Source organism: Scylla paramamosain, chromosome 11 (assembly GCF_035594125.1).
Source record: "Scylla paramamosain isolate STU-SP2022 chromosome 11, ASM3559412v1, whole genome shotgun sequence".
In the NCBI taxonomy this organism is placed as follows: Eukaryota; Metazoa; Arthropoda; class Malacostraca; order Decapoda; family Portunidae; genus Scylla; species Scylla paramamosain.
In genome coordinates, this window is record NC_087161.1 from 13,981,220 (window position 1) to 13,996,219 (window position 15,000).

Below are 15,000 nucleotides of genomic sequence, written 5' to 3' on the forward strand. Positions count from 1 at the left end.
GTCTGACATGGCCAGGACTGAGCCTCATGCAGCCTACTCTGCCTACACCCACGGCTTGCAGCACCGATGGAGATTCGCCATGCGCACCATCCCAGGCATCAGCCCTCTCCTTGCACCACTGGAGGTCTCGATAAGGAACACCTTCCTCCCAGCGTTACTGAGATACCACACCATCGGAGATGGGGAAAGGGCGCTGCTCGAACTTCCACCAAGACTGGGCGGGATGGGAATCACCTCCCCTGAGAAGTTGGTGACTGTGGAGAACCTCAACTCCCTCAAGCTCACCAGGTCCCTCACAGAGAAGATCATTGCTCAGGACGCACATGGTGAAATAGCCCAAAGTGCAGTCACTGAGCAAGGACGAATTATATCTAGAGATAGGCAACAACATCAACGAAACTGTCTCGAAGACCTGATAAACATCCTGCCTGCAACCACAGTCAGAAAAATCCTCACTGCACAGGAAACGGGAGCCTCTAACTGGCTAACGTCACTGCCCATCAGAGCGAAGGGCTTCAGCCTCAACAAACAAGAATTTGTCGACGCCATTGCTCTGAGGTACGGCTGGCCGATGGAAGGACTCCCCAGTACTTGTGTGTGTGGCTCCCCCAATGACGTCAACCACACCATGACGTGCAAAAAGGGGGATTCGTATGTATCAGGCACGATGAGGTGAGAGATCTGACCGCCAGCATGCTCAGGGAGGTGTGCCACGATATCTCCACTGAACCGACCCTCCTGCCGCTAGACGGCGAGCACCTGCGCTACAGAACAGCCAACACCACCAACGAGGCTCGAGTCGACGTCAGTGCACGAGGGTTCTGGACAAGGGGACAGAAAGCATTCATGGACATACGGATCTTTGACCCGATGGCCGCCTGTCACCACGAACTCTCCCTGGAGGCCGCCCACCGCATGAATGAGCAGGAGAAGATCCGAGCATATGGGGAGAGAATCCAACACGTTGACCAGGGCAGCTTCACACCTCTGGTCTTCACCACATCTGGCGGGATGGGCTCCAAGGCTCAGTGCTTCTACTCAAGACTAGCCGACCTAATGGCAGAAAAGAAGCACCAGCCAAGGAGCCATGTCGTCGCATGGATGAGGTGCCGTCTCTCATTCTCCCTCCTCAGATCTGCCCTCCTGTGTCTCAGGGGGACAAGGCATTCCACTCCCATACCTGCAGACTTAGGAGGCCTCGACTGCGAGGCTACAGTGGTGGAGAGTGGCATAAGAGTAGATAGAGTAGAGGTAGAATGAATTTATAGTTAACAACTAATGTGTATATTATAGAGTATTAGATATGGTTGGATGCCACAGTCATTAGCGGGAGCTGGGGCTAATGACCTCCAAGTAATGGAGCCCCTAATTGACATATCAATAAACATGGGGTGGAGGTATTATTCTTTGTAGTAGTAGTAGTAGTAGTAGTAGTAGTAGTAGTAGTAGTAGTAGTAGTAGTAGTAGCAATATGACTCATGACATTTCCTTTACCATACCTAGGGCCAGTAGAGACAGGAAATGTGTATTTACCTAGCTATGTTTTACAGGAAAAGAGGTATGCTCGTGCTGTCCTGTCTCCATATCTATAAGCATCCAGCTTAACTTTAAATTCATGAATATTTGTTGCTTGTACCACTGTTTCATCTAAGTTGTTTCATATTTCTATGCTTCTATTTGGGAAACCATATTTCTTGATATCTCTTCTACTTGTTTTCCTCAATTTCAGTCCATGTCCTCTTGTATCTCTTGAATCCCACACAAATAAGTCTTCTTTGTCAACTTGATCCTTACCTATTAAAGCTCTGTATATAGCAATCAGGTTCCCTCTTTCTCTTCTCTCTTGTAATGATGGAAGCTTCAATCTCCTTAATCTTTCTTCATAGGTTAAATCTCTCAAACTTGGTACCAATTTGGTTGCAGCTCTTTGGATCCTTTCAATTTTCCTTATTTCCTTTTAATTATGGGGTGACCAAACAATTGTGGCATATTCCAGGTTTGGTTGAATCACATATTCCATCAACTTTCTCATCATCTCTTCATCCATGTACGCAAATGCCCCTTTCATCTTTTTTAATAACTCATAGGTTTCCCAAACTATTTTGTTTACATGTTTTTCAGGTGATAAATTATCACTTATTGTAATTCTCAAATCTTTTTCTTGTTTGGTTTTCTTAATTTCCACTTCTCCCATGGTGTACGAACTTGTCAATCTTCTTTTGCTTTTTTCCTAATTCCATCACCTTGGATTTCTTTGCATTGAATTCCATTTCCCATTTCTTACTCCATTTATATATCTTATTTAGATCTTTCTGTAATATTTCACAATCCATATTGTTTTCCACTCTTTTCAATAATTTTGTATCGTCTGCAAACAGACTTATATAACTGTCAACCTCATTCACTATATTGTTGACATAAACCAGAAACATTACAGGGGCTAAGACTGTCCCCTGTGGTACTCCACTTGTAACTCTACACCATTCTGATTCTTCTCCCTTTATTACTGTTCTCATTTCTCTGTCCCTCAAGTCTGTAATCCAGTTCAGTGTGTTGCCTTGCAAACCCCTTATATTTTGAATTTTCTATAGCAGTCTCTGGTGTGGTACCTTATCAAATGCTTTTTTTTAGGCCCATCCCTCTCTCTCTTGAATTATATCAATCGCTCTACCATAAAAGCTCACTAAATTCATGACACAAGACCTTCCACTTCTGAAACCAAATTGAGTGTCAGTCAATGCTTGTGTTTCTTCTAAATATTTCATCCATCTGTTTTTAACTATTCTTTCCACTATTTTTTGCCACCACACTTGTTAAGAACATTGGTCTGTAATTCAATGGATCTTCTTTATTATCTCTTTTAAAAATGGGCACAATATTGGCTCTCTTCCAGTCTAGAGGGATTTTTCCTTCCTTAAAAGAACATACTATGGTATTGTGTATACTCCCTGCTGGTTGTTCACAACATTCCTTGAGTATCCAGTTGGACACTCCATTCGGTCATTCAGCCTTACTTACATCCAAAACTTTCATAATGTTCTTAATTTCACTTACGTCCACCTGTATCTCTCTTATCACATTGTTTCTGTGCCATGCTCTTTCTCCTTCAAATTTGCTTTCTTTGGTGAATACTGACTGGAAGCACTTGTTCATTAATTCCGCTTGTAACCGTGTATCTTCATATGTAACGTCATCTTCCCATTCACACATCTGAAGAATAACTTTGGCTCATCTTTGCACTTGTTAACTATATCTTTCTCATAATTCCTTTCTTCATCTCTCAGGATTCTGATATATTTGTTTCTTACCTCCTCGAATTCTTTCCATTTCTCACTTCCTCCTTTTTTCTCCATCTATTCCATCCTCTTGTGTCCATGCATTCATCTTTGGGGGTACATAAGCCACTGCAAAATCTCTTCTTCCTTCTCCCTTCCTTTCTGTTTGAATTATAATTACTTCTGCCATTCCTTCTCCCATTTCAACATCTTCTGTGTGTGTGTGTGTGTGTGTGTGTGTGTGTGTGTGTGTGTGTGTGTGTGTGTGTGTGTGTGTGTGTGTGTGTGTGTGTGTGTGTGTGTGTGTGTGTGTGTGTGTGTGTGTGTGTGTGTGTGTGTGATAATAATAATAATAATAAACGGTTTATTCTTTAGGCAGTCGACAAACTGAAAATGTACATTGGGGGTGGGGAAATACTTGACATTAATCCTAAAGGTAAGTCAAATCTAGAAGTCAAATCTAGAAGGGACTATTGATTGATGGCTCGCACCATGGTGGGAATCGCACTGAGTCTGTACCGGTCCGTACGCGGTGCCTTTAGGGGCGTTATCTTGTTGTGGTGTCTGGTGGCACGGGCGGGGCGAGGCGCCTCAGGCGGCAGCATGTTTCTGAGATGTGGATGATGATGTGTGTGTGTGTGTGTGTGTGTGTGTGTGTGTGTGTGTGTGTGTGTGTGTGTGTGTGTGTGTGTGTGTGTGTGTGTGTGTGTGTGTGTGTGTGTGTGTGAGAGAGAGAGAGAGAGAGAGAGAGAGAGAGAGAGAGAGAGAGAGAGAGAGAGAGAGAGAGAGAGAGAGAGAGAGAGAGAGAGAGAGAGAGAGAGAGAGAGAGAGAGAGAGAGAGAGAGAGAGAGAGAGAGAGAGAGAGAAAGGTGACAGGCCACTAAGGCACAATATGCACAATGCACACACTGACCTGACCCTCTGATGGTGCAAGGTCATGCCACCCCATCACTCAGCACACTGGGGCTTCTGCCAGTAATGGATGCCCCCAAGGCTGTCCCTGAGAGGTCATAACAGGTCACATAAGAGGTGACATATAAGAAGTCATACAATTATGAACAAATTTACAAGTTTATAGTAAAGATTTTCAGATGTTTTTAAGTGTGTGTGTGTGTGTGTGTGTGTGTGTGTGTGTGTGTGTGTGTGTGTGTGTGTGTGTGTGTGTGTGTGTGTGTGTGTGTGTGTGTGTGTGTGTGTGTGTCTGTATGTGTGTGTGTGTGTGTGTGTGTGTGTGTGTGTGTGTGTGTGTGTGTGTGTGTGTGTGTGTTTCCAGATTTCTGCAGTACTTTGCAGGAAACTGTTCTTCTTAATATCCTCCTACACACACCCTTCTTCTTCATCTTCTCATGCCCTCTCGTGCTTCTAAAGTCTCTCACCACCAAATCACTCTGGTCAAATTTTTCACAGTCTGACAAAATCCAATATAAGGCCATCAGATCACCTCTCTCTCTTCTCTTCCAAGGGTGGGTAGGTTTAGTTTTAGTCTCTCTTCATATGATAAGTCTGATAGGGTCAGAGGCAACTTTGTCGCTGCTCATTGTATTCTTTCTAATTTCTTTATGTTCCTTTTAGTGCTGGGAGACCACATCACTGCTGCATATTTCAAACTAGGTCTTATCATTGTCAGTTACATCCCTAATCATCTCTTCATCCAGGTAGTTGAATGTTGTTCTTATGTTTCTCACCAGATTATATGTCTCCGCTGTCTTTCTTCTTACATGTACCTCTGAGGACAACTTATCAGTGACAGTAATTCCAAGGTCTTTCTCTTCACTCTTCACTTTTATTTCCTCATTACCCAATTTATAACTGAAGACTGGCATCACACAACTATGCCCAAACTTCAACACTCCTCATCTTTTTATGTTAAACTCCATTTTCCAAGTGTCACTCCAATCCCAAATCATATTCAGATCTCCCTGTAGAGTTTCACAATCCTCTGTCCTCTCCACTTTTCCCATCAATTTTGCATCATCAGCAAATAGACTCATGTAACTATTCACCCCTTCCATCACATCATTCACACATGTAGCAAACATGACTGGTGGTAGTACTGAACCCTGCAGAACACCACTAATTACCTCTCTCCATGATGACTTTTTATCTTTGACCACTGTTCTCATTTCCCTTCCTCCCAGAAAGTCACTGATCCAATGTAGGAGTGCTCCTCTCAGCCCACCAGACATTTCTCATTTCCACAACAGTCTGCTGTGAGGCACCTTATCAAAATAAACACAATCTGCCCATCCATCTCTTTCTTGTACCATATCTATGACTGGAGTAGAAGCACCTTAAATTTGTTATACATGACCTTCCTTTCCTAAATCTGAATTGTCTGTCTGTTAATATTTCTCTCTTTTCCAGATATTCACTCCATCTTTGCTTCACTATTCTTTGGCACAATTTTGCCACTACACTTGTTAATGATGCTGGTCTATAATTAAATGGTTCTTCTTTGCTTCCACTCTTATATATGGGGACTATACCTGCTTTTTTCCAATGTTGGGCACCACTCCTTCCCTTAATGAAGTTATGATGAGTTTGTAAATCATGTGTGCAGGTTGATCTCTGCATTCCTTCACCACCCAATCAGACACTCCATCAGGTCCCTGTGCCTTCCTCACATCCAAGTCTTCCATCATTATTCTTACCTCATCCACTGTTACCTCAATCTCACTCACTCTTCTACTCTCACATCTGCCGTCACCGGTCTACCAAATGTTCCCTCTCCAGTGAAGACACTTTGAAAGAAGTCATTCAAAACCTCTGCAATTTGTGCTTCTTCTTCAACATGTTTGCCATTTATTTTCAGTTTGTTGAACCCATTCTTATTCTTCATTTTACCGTTCTATAGAACATCCTTGGTTCATCCTTACATATGTCTATAATATCTTTTCATGAATTCTTTATTTCTTCCCTCCTTAGAGTGTTCATTTCTCTCCCTTTTATATGTTGACTCCACTCACACTCACTTACATACTGCTCATCTACCCTCCCTCCCTCCTTGTCTTCCTCCTCCTCCCTTTCTGCCATCTCTCCCATAACTCCTCTGCTTTTCCTTCCTTCTCCCTTGTCTCCATATCTCCACTTACCTCTTTCTCTTTCTCTTCTCTCTCCCTAACCCAGCCACCCTCTCTCTCTCTCTCTCTCTCTCTCTCTCTCTCTCTCTCTCTCTCTCTCTCTCTCTCTCTCTCTCTCACACACACACACACACACACACACACACACACACACACACACACACACACACACACACACACACACACACACTTTTTTCCATCTGGTTTCTTCTGCAACATGAAAACCACATCCTTCTGATATTAGTACTTAATTCTCCTCAGAGCCACCACCACCACCACCACCACCACTGCCACAACCACTATCATTATTTTCATCTTTATCTTTACTCAGGTGGTGTTGTTGTGGTCTCCAGGGGCATTTTCATGACTGACAATGCAAGGATTTTGCAAGAGAGAAAGAAAATGCCCCATGAGAATTTTGATGATCATCTGTATGGCCTTTGAAAATGTTTTTTTTATGAGAAAGCAAAGCATTAAGAATACAAACAAGATAGAATTAAGTTAACACAGGAAGCTGGTAAGTTAGTTTGTTGTATACTAAATGCAAGGTCTTGTTTCTGGAAAGTTGTGCTTCAGGTTCAAACCAGTGACTGTCAAGATTAACACATCTTCCTCATAAAACTTTTCCTACACTGCAGTATACTATGATAGACACAAACATATACAAAAATAAATATTACTACTACTACTTTTCTCCTGTAAGAGGGCCACTGGCCAGGGGCAACACAAATTTTGAATAAAAAAAGAAAAAAAAAAGCCCCAGTGTTACTACTACTCCAGTAGTAGTAAAACAATATAGACTACAACAAATGAGTAGTAAATACAACATCAAATCAATCCTTTAGGACCAAACCTAGGCATGTTAATACATCACTGGAATTCTGTCTGCTGCTGATCCCGTCATACAGAATCCATTAGCTATTTGTGGTGGGTTCCCACGGCAGAGGCTTCACACAGCAGCAGCACCACCACACAAGTAGCAGGCACACGCACCACACTCAGCCAGGAATGCACTTTCCAAGGCAACTGTGGATAATGAATAAAGAAAAAATAATAATTAGCCTTGAATTGATTTTCCAGAGCACCTGTGAACAAAGAAATGAATAGAATAGTAAATACTTCAGAACAGTAAATGTGGCTACATTTCAACATATTTTTTACCTGGCTGGTCTCACAAGAGAGAACCCCTTCAGGGCCAGTTCAGGGTCAGCTCACCACCACTATCAAAAAGACACCAAAGTCTGTACATGCTTATCTAACTGCCTGGCAAGTGTGCCATCAGCCCAAGATAAATAATAAATCTGACTAGCAGCACAGCGTATATGTCACCAGCAAGAATCAGATGTACACCTGAGAAATTGGACAAACTGTACCTAAAACCATCAACAGAATTAGATTCAGGCACACAGTTAGCAAGAAAATTCCAGATTTTCATCACTCTTGAGAAAAATGTGTGCCTGGCATCACAACAACTATAAGGAATGCTGACAGGAGTGGCTCAGATAAACAGGTCTGCTGCATTAATTGTATGGACGGCCTCTAGTGCTGACAGCAGTGGCCGAGGTGTACAAGTCTGTTGCATTAATTTGTATGGAAGGCTTCTAGTGCTGATAGAAGTGGCTGAGATGAACAGGTCTACTGCATTAACTGTATGGACAGCCTCTAGTGCTGACAGTAGTGGCTGAGATGTACAAGTCTGTTGCATTAATTGTATGGATGGCCTCTAGTGCTGACAGTAGTGGCTGAGGTGTACAAGTCTGTTGCATTAATTTGTATGGATGGCCTCTAGCGCTGACAGCAGTGGCTGAGATGAGCAGGTCTGCTGCATTAACTGTATGGATGGCCTCTAGTGTTGACACAAGGGGGCTGAGGTGAATAGTGATTGGGAAGAGTCCATGAAAATATCTTCCAAATTTAATAATAAGACCAACCCGTAATAGTTTCTCCCTTTGAGTGAATACAAGTTCAAGGTTTTAAAATGCTGATCATGACATGTTCTCAAATCCTTGAATTCTTTTCACCCACTGTCTCTTAACTGACTCCAATAGTCTGAGGTCAGAGACACAACCAGAATTCCAGGCTGCAGAATAAGCATGACAGGCTTGAGAGAAACCACAGATGACGTTTACTAGCCAATACCATCCCAGCCACCATCTAACTCACACCTAGCACAAGGAGGGATCTCAGAAGTAGCAGAGAGAGAGAGAGAGAGAGAGAGAGAGAGAGAGAGAGAGAGAGAGAGAGAGAGAGAGAGAGAGAGAGAGAGAGAGAGAGAGAGAGAGAGAGAGAGAGAGAGAGAGAGAGAAACAACAAAGAAAAGTTAATTACCAAACAAGACACAATACAAATTATACTCAGTAGAAAGAAGAATGAAAATACCAAATTATAAATATGTGGAAAATAATTATTGCTAACCAGACTGTCCCTCCCAAATCTGAACCCATCACATGCACTCACTCCAAAGCACGATCAGGAAGGAATAAGCGTGGCCACCCCACCTACCTTCAAACTGCCACACCAATATCAGAAAGCCTCCAGCATAGCAGTGTTGCAACAAGGGGCAACCCACCTGTTCACCTCCCTCCCCGGCACACACCGTGACATGAAGGGCGTGAATACCACTTACAGAGGAAGCTGGACAAATTCCTGGTCACAATCTCTTGCCCTGTCAGGAAGCGAAACACAACACTGGCCAAGGTTGTCTCTGTCACTGGACTTTCTTTCAAGACAAGCAGTTTTGTTGCTTTACGAATGGCGCCACACCTGTTAGGCGTGTCCGATAATCTGGTACATGTAACAGTGCATGTTCCACTTGAGTTTGGTTGCGTGGCACGCAGCACATGTCAGGCAGAGCGGAGGGCTACGGTGTCACACTGCCTGTCGCCGCCTGCCGCTGCTGGTGTCATCTTCCTAGCTGTCTGCTCTTTGTTTACAAATGAAAGCCGAATTGCTGTGAACACTTTAAAAATCTGTTTCAACCCTATATTTGACTAATCTTTTAACCAAGTCTTCAGCCATGTTCCTTTTCCTCTCTAGGGCTGCAATGATGCCGCTGCATCATCACTTTTATGTTCTGGGGGCTTCCTGTGAGCCAACCACAGGCTTGGTGGCTGCCCTGCCTCCTTCAGGAAGGCACAAGTGAGGCGGGTGACTGCAAGCTGTAGTGAGGGGTGTACGCCCCCCCCTCGCCAGCTGGATCAGCAGGTCAAAGGTATTAACGCCCAGGGCCAGCAGCGGAGACTGTTGGGCCAATGGCCTTGCAGTGACCAGCAACTGAATATATCTCGCTGGGAAACACTTAAAACACTTTATTACGCTTATCTATAAATTCACACTTAATTATGATTCCATAGAGAAAGACTGGCAGACATCACATATATAAATGTAGCTTTTTTGGTCATGAACTTAAATCTATAATATTCTAAATACACATAGAGAAAACATATAGATTTTAAATGCAATGAAGAATATATATATATATATATATATATATATATATATATATATATATATATATATATATATATATATATATATATATATATATATATATATATATATATATATATATATATATATATATATATATATATATATATATATACACAAATAATAGAAATATAAACTTCCATGTATAAATATTATATACACATAGTAACAGTAATAGTAATAATGATAATAATAATAATAATAATAATAATAATAATAACAATAATAATAATAATAATAATAATAATAATAATAATAATAACATTGACAGACAGTAAAGGTAATTACAATAATAAAAGGAATATTGAAGATTAATAATAATAATAGTGGATAAAAAGAGTAATTGGAGGGTAAATGCTTCTTAGATATATAATAATAATTGTGGGTAAAAAGTATAATTGGAGGATGAATACATCTATCAATACATCTATCAACAATACATCTATCAACAATACATCTATCAAGTCAGTGCTGCATCACCAACACTACATCAATCACTAGAAGCTACACTATCACATACACTGGTCATCACACGCCAGGCTGACAAAAAAATGAGAACAAGCAACACCTAATCCAGTATACACCAAATAAAACACTTCACTACCACATACACTCGTCATCACATGCAAGGCTGACAACACACACCTTCACAAGTTTGGGCATCCACTACTGCGCCCTGAGTCGTGGTGTTGCCTGGAACTAGACAGGTGTCAGCCTTGCAAGGCAGCACCATGCGGCACAGACAGGGGACGCGAGGGGAATGTAATACTGACACAATATTGAACAAAACAACAAATCATACATACATTAAATAATTACATTAAAATACAGCAAATATTGTTTTTATCTTCTATTTTCCTTCGTCACTTAACCCAACCTATTATCTTCACCCGATTGTCTTCTTATTCCCCCCTATTATCGATCCCCTGATAAACCTAAATCTAAACGTAAGAGAAGAGAAGAAAAGGGAAGAGAAGAGAGAACAGAAGAGGAAAGACAAGAGAAGAGGAGAGGGGAGGAGAGAGAGGAGAGGAGAGGAGAGGAGAGGAGAGGAGAGGAGAGGAGAGGAAAGAGAAGAGAAGAGAAGAGGAGAGGAGAACAGAGGAGAGGAAAGAAAAGAGGAGAGGAAAGAAAAGAGGAGAGCAGAGAAGAGGAGAGGAGAGGACACAGAAGAGAAGAGAGGAGGAGAGGAGAGGATAGAGAAGAGAAGAGAAAAGGAGAGGAGAGGAAAGAAGAGAAGATAAGAGGAGAGGGGAGGAAAGAGAAGAGAAGAGAAGAGAAGAGAAGAGAAGAGAAGAGAAGGGAAGAGAAGAGAGAAGAGAAAAGAAGAGAAAAGAGAAGAGAGAAGAGAAAAGAAGAGAGGAGAGGAGAGGAAAGGAGAGGAGAGGAGAGGAAAGGAGAGGAGAGGAGAGGAGAGGAGAGGAGAGAAAAGAAAAGAGAAGAGAAGAGATGAGAAGAGAAAAGAGAGGACAGGAGAGGAGAGGAAAGTGAAGAGAAGAGGAGAGGAGAGGAGAGGAGAGGAGAGAAGAAGAGAGGAGAGAAGACAAGAGAAAAGAGAGGACAGGACAAACGAGACGAACGAGAGAGAAATAAGTGTAAAGCGAGACGAGACGAGACGAGACGAGACGAACGGGACGAACGAGACGAGACGAACGAGACGAACGAGACGAGACGAGACGAGACGAGACGAACGGGACGAACGAGACGAGACGAACGAGACGAGACGAGACGAGACGAACGAGACGAGACGAACGGGACGAACGAGACGAGACGAACGAGACGAACGAGACGAGACGAACGAGACGAACGAGACGAAAGAGACGAACGGGATGAACGAGACGAACGAGACGAGATGAATGGGACGAACGAGACGAGACGAACGAGACGAACGAGACGAACGAGACGAACGAGACGAGATGAACGGGACGAACGAGACGAGACGAACGAGGCGAACGAGACCAGACGAGACGAGGCGAACGAGACGAGACGAGACGAACGAGACGAGATGAACGGGACGAACGAGACGAACGAGACGAGATGAACGGGACGAACGAGACGAACGAGACGAGATGAACGGGACGAACGAGGCGAACGAGACGAGACGAACGAGGCGAACGAGACCAGACGAGACGAGGCGAACGAGACGAGACGAGACGAGACGAGACGAGTGAAAGGGACATGACGAGCGAGACCAGACGAACAGGACGAGACGGAATGTGAGGGGGAGACAGGACAGGAGAGGGGAGGAGAGGAGAGGAGAGGGGAGGGGAGGGGATCAGAGGAGAGAGGAAGAGACAAGACAGGAAAAGATGGGAGGGGAGAGGAGAGAAAGGACAGGAGAAGACGGGACAGGACAAGACGAAGTGACAGAACAGGACGGGACAGACAGAACAGGACAGGACAGGGCAGGACAGGAGAGGGCAGGACGGGACTTTACAAGACGAAGAGACAGAACAGGACGGGACGGACAGAACAGAACAGAACGGGACGAACAGAACAGAACAGGACAGGACAGGACGGGACAGGACGGGACAAGACAAAGCAGTATGGGAGAAAAGGAGAGGAGAGGAGAGGAGATGGGAGGAGAGGACAGGAGAGGAGAGGAGAGGAAAGGGGAAGGGAAAGAGAGGGGAGGGGAGGGGATGGGAGAGAAGAAGAGAAAAGAAGAGGAGAGAAGAGGAGAGGGGAGGGGAGGGGAGGGAATGGGAGAGGAGAGGAAAAAAGAAGAGGAGAGGGGAAGGGAAGGGACTGGACGGGAACGCCTCCCCCAGCACATCCCTGTCTCGCTTCTCGACATCCTTTTCGTTCCTCACCTGCACCTGGCGTCGCTCTCAGGCTGCGGCTGTCTGCCTCGCCCAGGCGACGCGGGCTGGTCCGGTGGGACGCGGTGGCTGGTGCGATCACAGCGGCGCACATGGTTTGTATTCGTTGCTTCCAGTGACAGGGTGGTCTGAGGGCAGCACATAATAAAAAATTATTATCGCAAAAAAGACTGCAAAAAGAGAGCTCTCTGATTGGTGGACGAGACCACTACTAACTCTAAGCTGGTCCTCCTCACGGGGCACTCAGCCAATAGGGGCATTTACTGACACCCTCCCTCCCACACACACTTCTACACACTTCCAGTGTAGTGTAGTGTAGTGTAGTAATGATGACTATGCTAATATAGGGATTTTGTTTAAGAGAGAGAGAGAGAGAGAGAGAGAGAGAGAGAGAGAGAGAGAGAGAATATTAAGTAACAACTGAGTAAAGAAGTCAAATACCATTAATATCACACACACACGGCGAGGCGAGGCAAATGAGCAAGCCTTTTAATACGTAGTACCTGTTCACCTAGCATCATATATATATATATATATATATATATATATATATATATATATATATATATATATATATATATATATATATATATATATATATATATATATATATATATATATATATATATATATATATATATATATATATATATATATATATATATATATATATATATATATATATATATATATATATATATATATATATATATATATATATATATATATATATATATATATATATATATATATATATATATATATATATATATATATATATATATATATATATATATATATATATATATATATATTCAGAGATGTAACCCGAGGGATTGTGGCGGCCTCGCTGTCCCCTTGTGTGGTGTGTCACAGGTCTGAGTCCTGCCCAGACATTGGTCACTATGAGCTCTGAGTTAACGGCTGGCTGGGTGACCAGCAGACACCCATAGATGAATCACACACACACACACACACACACACACATCTACGTAGCATCTAAATAGCAGTTTCGGATAATGTTCTAAAATTCTAATGTTATAATTTAACAAGGATTTTACATCACCAATGAGGACAAATCCTCGTGATAATGAGGCAATCATAACTACGGTCTTTGAAAATAGTCCTTATGAAAATGTAAAGCCTTTAGGAATACGAGTCACTTTTATTTTGGTTTCCAACACACTAAGCCAACGATCACACCACGCTGAACACACCGCCGTTTGCACTGCTTCTCCTCCGATCAGCGAAGTCAAGCAGCGTTGGGTCTGGTTACAACTTGGATGGCCTAGCAAGAAGAAGTTGCGTGTTGCTTGAAGTATCTGTTATTCTCAGCTGTAGGCAAACTAATGACGCTCTCCCTGGGAACACTTGCCTCATGCACTGTGTCTTCGTATTTCTGTGGGTTACTTGTCTGTCTCACTGTTTGCCACATTATTTTTTTCCTTATCTCTTGTCGTCATTACGTTACCTATGTCGTTTCTGTCATTATCACTTTATAATTTTTTTTCTTTCTTGTTATTGTTCCTTTATGTTCTTGATATTTTTTTCTTTAGTTTTTTTTTTTTCGGTGTGGTATTTCTCCTCGTCCTCCTCGTCCTCCTCCTCCTCTTCCTCCTATTCTACCTGCTCTTCCTCTTTTTTTTTCTTCTTCCTCCTTCTTTTTTTCTTTTTCTTTCTATTTTCTTGTTGTTCTTCCTCTTAACATTCTTTTTATAAGTTTCCCTCTCAGACGAATAAAGCGCTGCACCTATGGCAGACAAATCTCTTGGACGGCTTGCTACATTTAGCATAAACTGGAAAGCAGACACCTGTATATTTAGCTTGGAATTGCGATCGCTATCTTGCCAGCACGTTCCCCCATACGTGACTCCCTGGCCTGTCGGGTAAGTGCTACTGGGGCGTAATTTTTCACCTTCCTCCCCGACTTGAGCCTCGAGACGTTACCCAGTCAGCGGCAAACTTGAGAAGAGGAAGAACAACAACAACAACTCCTACAGCTCTTGATCTCACTGTTCTCATCTTCGTCCTTGTTGTTGCTGTTGTTGTTTTTGTATATACAGAGATAAATTTGAAAATGCGTCCCTGCTACCACTGTCTTGTGCCCCATCATTACGTGAGGAGCCATTGTGTGGAGCATCACTCATGATCTACAGCGACATGTGGCCGTGCAAAGGAGCGGGCAAGGACGCGGGGCAGCAAGGAGGCAGTAGACACCTGCCGAAATGATAATTACTCCCAGTGAGGTCTAAAGCACTGGACCAGGAAGTGCTGTGAACCTGTCATTAAACCCAGCTGTCACCTCACTGAATGTTTCCCTTTGTGTCTCACAAC

The 15,000-nt window shown here is 43.0% G+C and overlaps 1 protein-coding gene across 9 annotated transcripts in view; it reads right to left on the reverse strand.

Moving 5' to 3' along the window:
* Positions 1 to 9,671, reverse strand: part of LOC135104968 (uncharacterized) — a 51,746-nt gene extending 42,075 nt beyond the window's left edge. For 4 of the 9 annotated variants that reach the window (XM_064012808.1, XM_064012809.1, XM_064012807.1 and 1 more), the window contains exons 1-2: positions 8,982 to 9,666; positions 7,209 to 7,381 (exon numbers count right to left, since the gene is read on the reverse strand). The gene's annotated coding sequence lies outside the window, so the exon portion shown is untranslated. Of the gene's footprint in view, positions 1 to 7,208; positions 7,382 to 8,981 lie in introns of all 9 variants that reach the window. The other 5 variants (XM_064012814.1, XM_064012813.1, XM_064012815.1 and 2 more) reach the window with 2 other exon arrangements.
* Between the last annotated feature and the right edge of the window lie 5,329 nt (positions 9,672 to 15,000).